Raw genomic sequence first — 6,520 nt, forward strand, 5'->3', positions numbered from 1 at the left:
CATTTTCTGATGAAATAAAACGTTTTATGTACGACCAATTGCAGTGGGTTCTGAAAAACCACAAACAGAAGTTGGGTAAAAGGATTGAAAAGGGGCAATTTTTCGTTTTCCGGTAGCTTTAGGTTTAGGAGGTTGAAGTCTTACTGCTTCGGGCCGGCTCGACGCGTCACTGCTGATCGGGTGCTTTGCACTTTGCTTAGCGGTGACGTAGAGCTTTCGATGCGCAAGTACCATCGCCTCCTGATAAGCTAAGGACCAGCTCCGCTCCTCTTGGACGAGGGAGGGCGCAATGCTGGGGCTATTTGCTCCAGCGTTGCTCCCCTCTCTTGTTCAAGAAGCCGCCGCCTTGCGGGATGCTTTTGCTCCCGCATTGGCTGGCCTTGGGCGGGCTCGATTTGGAAAAAAGAGCCTTGAGCTCTTTTTCACTTTTCTCTTTCATTTGTCATCGTCGCTGCTGGCTACGAAAAAAAATCTTTCAAATATTTTTTACAGATCGTCGATGACGCGCAGCAGCAGCACCAGCAGCAGCACCAACAGCACCAGCAAGTGGCCAAAAAACGCTAGTATATGTAATCCTTCTCTCCACGCCCAACTGGGCACGGGCAACGCCAACACCTCGACTTGCGATAGGAGAGGAGCGGTACCGAGCACAAGGCCCAGCACCGATCCCCTCGAGCAAGCCGAGAGGCCGACGCTGCAAACAGAAGCCAACTCGACTTGTCCCCGTTGCTACCGCCGAAGCAGAATGCCGCCGTTGCTCGGGAAACCGGCAGTGAAGCCGATTCCCGAGCTCTGACGTCACCTGTGACGGAGCTGGGGACGAGCCGACGTTCCGTGTGCCGAAAACACCCAGAACGAGCTTCACTGGAGCCCTGAAATTTGGGCTATTTCAATAGATGCACCCAACTTCCGTTTGTGGGTTTCGTGTGTGTGGGTACATTGCAATGCAATCACGTGGTCACAACGTTTGACACGGTTGAATAGTTGGCAGTCACGTGAGCGACATAGAGGTGTGGCAAAGGATGGGCCTGGTGCTTTTCTCGATGTGGGAAGCTGCCAAGTGGAAACCCACAATCGATAAGCAGTTTGTGCATGACAAGACTGCCGGACGGGACAAAGTCGCTCGATTCGACCTGTTACGTCGCTCGTCTTGCTCCTCCCACTCCTCTTCTGGGGAAAGGTGAGCGCGAGGTTTCTGGAAGTCGATGCCTTTGCCAGGCCAAATCGCATTTTTGAGTGTTTGTGGTGAGCCCACAAACACAAAGTGTCGCGCTAGCAGGTGGTCTTCGACGTCCAGCCTTAGCTTCCACCGATGTTCAGGGCTCAAACCAAGGCCGGACGTCGAGGAACTCTCCCGTTTGTTGGGCGTCCTTGGTCGCGACATGTGCTTCCGTGCTAAGTCGTCTTGACCGATGACGCCGCAAACGAAAGGACCAATGCCCGCTAGACGGTCGTGTGGGGACGATGTCTAGTTGTGGCGACGGTTTTGCGTTGGGCGTGCAAGAGCGCGCGCCCGCGCAATTGCGACATCTCGTCGCCGTTACACTACCACTTATGCCCCGTCGATACATGTCTCGTTTCCATTCATTTTCTGATGAAATAAAACGTTTTATGTACGACCAATTGCAGTGGGTTCTGAAAAACCACAAACAGAAGTTGGGTAAAAGGATTGAAAAGGGGCAATTTTTCGTTTTCCGGTAGCTTTAGGTTTAGGAGGTTGAAGTCTTACTGCTTCGGGCCGGCTCGACGCGTCACTGCTGATCGGGTGCTTTGCACTTTGCTTAGCGGTGACGTAGAGCTTTCGATGCGCAAGTACCATCGCCTCCTGATAAGCTAAGGACCAGCTCCGCTCCTCTTGGACGAGGGAGGGCGCAATGCTGGGGCTATTTGCTCCAGCGTTGCTCCCCTCTCTTGTTCAAGAAGCCGCCGCCTTGCGGGATGCTTTTGCTCCCGCATTGGCTGGCCTTGGGCGGGCTCGATTTGGAAAAAAGAGCCTTGAGCTCTTTTTCACTTTTCTCTTTCATTTGTCATCGTCGCTGCTGGCTACGAAAAAAAATCTTTCAAATATTTTTTACAGATCGTCGATGACGCGCAGCAGCAGCACCAGCAGCAGCACCAACAGCACCAGCAAGTGGCCAAAAAACGCTAGTATATGTAATCCTTCTCTCCACGCCCAACTGGGCACGGGCAACGCCAACACCTCGACTTGCGATAGGAGAGGAGCGGTACCGAGCACAAGGCCCAGCACCGATCCCCTCGAGCAAGCCGAGAGGCCGACGCTGCAAACAGAAGCCAACTCGACTTGTCCCCGTTGCTACCGCCGAAGCAGAATGCCGCCGTTGCTCGGGAAACCGGCAGTGAAGCCGATTCCCGAGCTCTGACGTCACCTGTGACGGAGCTGGGGACGAGCCGACGTTCCGTGTGCCGAAAACACCCAGAACGAGCTTCACTGGAGCCCTGAAATTTGGGCTATTTCAATAGATGCACCCAACTTCCGTTTGTGGGTTTCGTGTGTGTGGGTACATTGCAATGCAATCACGTGGTCACAACGTTTGACACGGTTGAATAGTTGGCAGTCACGTGAGCGACATAGAGGTGTGGCAAAGGATGGGCCTGGTGCTTTTCTCGATGTGGGAAGCTGCCAAGTGGAAACCCACAATCGATAAGCAGTTTGTGCATGACAAGACTGCCGGACGGGACAAAGTCGCTCGATTCGACCTGTTACGTCGCTCGTCTTGCTCCTCCCACTCCTCTTCTGGGGAAAGGTGAGCGCGAGGTTTCTGGAAGTCGATGCCTTTGCCAGGCCAAATCGCATTTTTGAGTGTTTGTGGTGAGCCCACAAACACAAAGTGTCGCGCTAGCAGGTGGTCTTCGACGTCCAGCCTTAGCTTCCACCGATGTTCAGGGCTCAAACCAAGGCCGGACGTCGAGGAACTCTCCCGTTTGTTGGGCGTCCTTGGTCGCGACATGTGCTTCCGTGCTAAGTCGTCTTGACCGATGACGCCGCAAACGAAAGGACCAATGCCCGCTAGACGGTCGTGTGGGGACGATGTCTAGTTGTGGCGACGGTTTTGCGTTGGGCGTGCAAGAGCGCGCGCCCGCGCAATTGCGACATCTCGTCGCCGTTACACTACCACTTATGCCCCGTCGATACATGTCTCGTTTCCATTCATTTTCTGATGAAATAAAACGTTTTATGTACGACCAATTGCAGTGGGTTCTGAAAAACCACAAACAGAAGTTGGGTAAAAGGATTGAAAAGGGGCAATTTTTCGTTTTCCGGTAGCTTTAGGTTTAGGAGGTTGAAGTCTTACTGCTTCGGGCCGGCTCGACGCGTCACTGCTGATCGGGTGCTTTGCACTTTGCTTAGCGGTGACGTAGAGCTTTCGATGCGCAAGTACCATCGCCTCCTGATAAGCTAAGGACCAGCTCCGCTCCTCTTGGACGAGGGAGGGCGCAATGCTGGGGCTATTTGCTCCAGCGTTGCTCCCCTCTCTTGTTCAAGAAGCCGCCGCCTTGCGGGATGCTTTTGCTCCCGCATTGGCTGGCCTTGGGCGGGCTCGATTTGGAAAAAAGAGCCTTGAGCTCTTTTTCACTTTTCTCTTTCATTTGTCATCGTCGCTGCTGGCTACGAAAAAAAATCTTTCAAATATTTTTTACAGATCGTCGATGACGCGCAGCAGCAGCACCAGCAGCAGCACCAACAGCACCAGCAAGTGGCCAAAAAACGCTAGTATATGTAATCCTTCTCTCCACGCCCAACTGGGCACGGGCAACGCCAACACCTCGACTTGCGATAGGAGAGGAGCGGTACCGAGCACAAGGCCCAGCACCGATCCCCTCGAGCAAGCCGAGAGGCCGACGCTGCAAACAGAAGCCAACTCGACTTGTCCCCGTTGCTACCGCCGAAGCAGAATGCCGCCGTTGCTCGGGAAACCGGCAGTGAAGCCGATTCCCGAGCTCTGACGTCACCTGTGACGGAGCTGGGGACGAGCCGACGTTCCGTGTGCCGAAAACACCCAGAACGAGCTTCACTCGAGCCCTGAAATTTGGGCTATTTCAATAGATGCACCCAACTTCCGTTTGTGGGTTTCGTGTGTGTGGGTACATTGCAATGCAATCACGTGGTCACAACGTTTGACACGGTTGAATAGTTGGCAGTCACGTGAGCGACATAGAGGTGTGGCAAAGGATGGGCCTGGTGCTTTTCTCGATGTGGGAAGCTGCCAAGTGGAAACCCACAATCGATAAGCAGTTTGTGCATGACAAGACTGCCGGACGGGACAAAGTCGCTCGATTCGACCTGTTACGTCGCTCGTCTTGCTCCTCCCACTCCTCTTCTGGGGAAAGGTGAGCGCGAGGTTTCTGGAAGTCGATGCCTTTGCCAGGCCAAATCGCATTTTTGAGTGTTTGTGGTGAGCCCACAAACACAAAGTGTCGCGCTAGCAGGTGGTCTTCGACGTCCAGCCTTAGCTTCCACCGATGTTCAGGGCTCAAACCAAGGCCGGACGTCGAGGAACTCTCCCGTTTGTTGGGCGTCCTTGGTCGCGACATGTGCTTCCGTGCTAAGTCGTCTTGACCGATGACGCCGCAAACGAAAGGACCAATGCCCGCTAGACGGTCGTGTGGGGACGATGTCTAGTTGTGGCGACGGTTTTGCGTTGGGCGTGCAAGAGCGCGCGCCCGCGCAATTGCGACATCTCGTCGCCGTTACACTACCACTTATGCCCCGTCGATACATGTCTCGTTTCCATTCATTTTCTGATGAAATAAAACGTTTTATGTACGACCAATTGCAGTGGGTTCTGAAAAACCACAAACAGAAGTTGGGTAAAAGGATTGAAAAGGGGCAATTTTTCGTTTTCCGGTAGCTTTAGGTTTAGGAGGTTGAAGTCTTACTGCTTCGGGCCGGCTCGACGCGTCACTGCTGATCGGGTGCTTTGCACTTTGCTTAGCGGTGACGTAGAGCTTTCGATGCGCAAGTACCATCGCCTCCTGATAAGCTAAGGACCAGCTCCGCTCCTCTTGGACGAGGGAGGGCGCAATGCTGGGGCTATTTGCTCCAGCGTTGCTCCCCTCTCTTGTTCAAGAAGCCGCCGCCTTGCGGGATGCTTTTGCTCCCGCATTGGCTGGCCTTGGGCGGGCTCGATTTGGAAAAAAGAGCCTTGAGCTCTTTTTCACTTTTCTCTTTCATTTGTCATCGTCGCTGCTGGCTACGAAAAAAAATCTTTCAAATATTTTTTACAGATCGTCGATGACGCGCAGCAGCAGCACCAGCAGCAGCACCAACAGCACCAGCAAGTGGCCAAAAAACGCTAGTATATGTAATCCTTCTCTCCACGCCCAACTGGGCACGGGCAACGCCAACACCTCGACTTGCGATAGGAGAGGAGCGGTACCGAGCACAAGGCCCAGCACCGATCCCCTCGAGCAAGCCGAGAGGCCGACGCTGCAAACAGAAGCCAACTCGACTTGTCCCCGTTGCTACCGCCGAAGCAGAATGCCGCCGTTGCTCGGGAAACCGGCAGTGAAGCCGATTCCCGAGCTCTGACGTCACCTGTGACGGAGCTGGGGACGAGCCGACGTTCCGTGTGCCGAAAACACCCAGAACGAGCTTCACTGGAGCCCTGAAATTTGGGCTATTTCAATAGATGCACCCAACTTCCGTTTGTGGGTTTCGTGTGTGTGGGTACATTGCAATGCAATCACGTGGTCACAACGTTTGACACGGTTGAATAGTTGGCAGTCACGTGAGCGACATAGAGGTGTGGCAAAGGATGGGCCTGGTGCTTTTCTCGATGTGGGAAGCTGCCAAGTGGAAACCCACAATCGATAAGCAGTTTGTGCATGACAAGACTGCCGGACGGGACAAAGTCGCTCGATTCGACCTGTTACGTCGCTCGTCTTGCTCCTCCCACTCCTCTTCTGGGGAAAGGTGAGCGCGAGGTTTCTGGAAGTCGATGCCTTTGCCAGGCCAAATCGCATTTTTGAGTGTTTGTGGTGAGCCCACAAACACAAAGTGTCGCGCTAGCAGGTGGTCTTCGACGTCCAGCCTTAGCTTCCACCGATGTTCAGGGCTCAAACCAAGGCCGGACGTCGAGGAACTCTCCCGTTTGTTGGGCGTCCTTGGTCGCGACATGTGCTTCCGTGCTAAGTCGTCTTGACCGATGACGCCGCAAACGAAAGGACCAATGCCCGCTAGACGGTCGTGTGGGGACGATGTCTAGTTGTGGCGACGGTTTTGCGTTGGGTGTGCAAGAGCGCGCGCCCGCGCAATTGCGACATCTCGTCGCCGTTACACTACCACTTATGCCCCGTCGATACATGTCTCGTTTCCATTCATTTTCTGATGAAATAAAACGTTTTATGTACGACCAATTGCAGTGGGTTCTGAAAAACCACAAACAGAAGTTGGGTAAAAGGATTGAAAAGGGGCAATTTTTCGTTTTCCGGTAGCTTTAGGTTTAGGAGGTTGAAGTCTTACTGCTTCGGGCCGGCTCGACGCGTCACTGCTGATCGG

The sequence above is a fragment of the Phallusia mammillata genome, chromosome 5, assembly GCF_965637545.1.
Source record: "Phallusia mammillata chromosome 5, kaPhaMamm4.hap1.1, whole genome shotgun sequence".
Classification (NCBI taxonomy): domain Eukaryota; kingdom Metazoa; phylum Chordata; class Ascidiacea; order Phlebobranchia; family Ascidiidae; genus Phallusia; species Phallusia mammillata.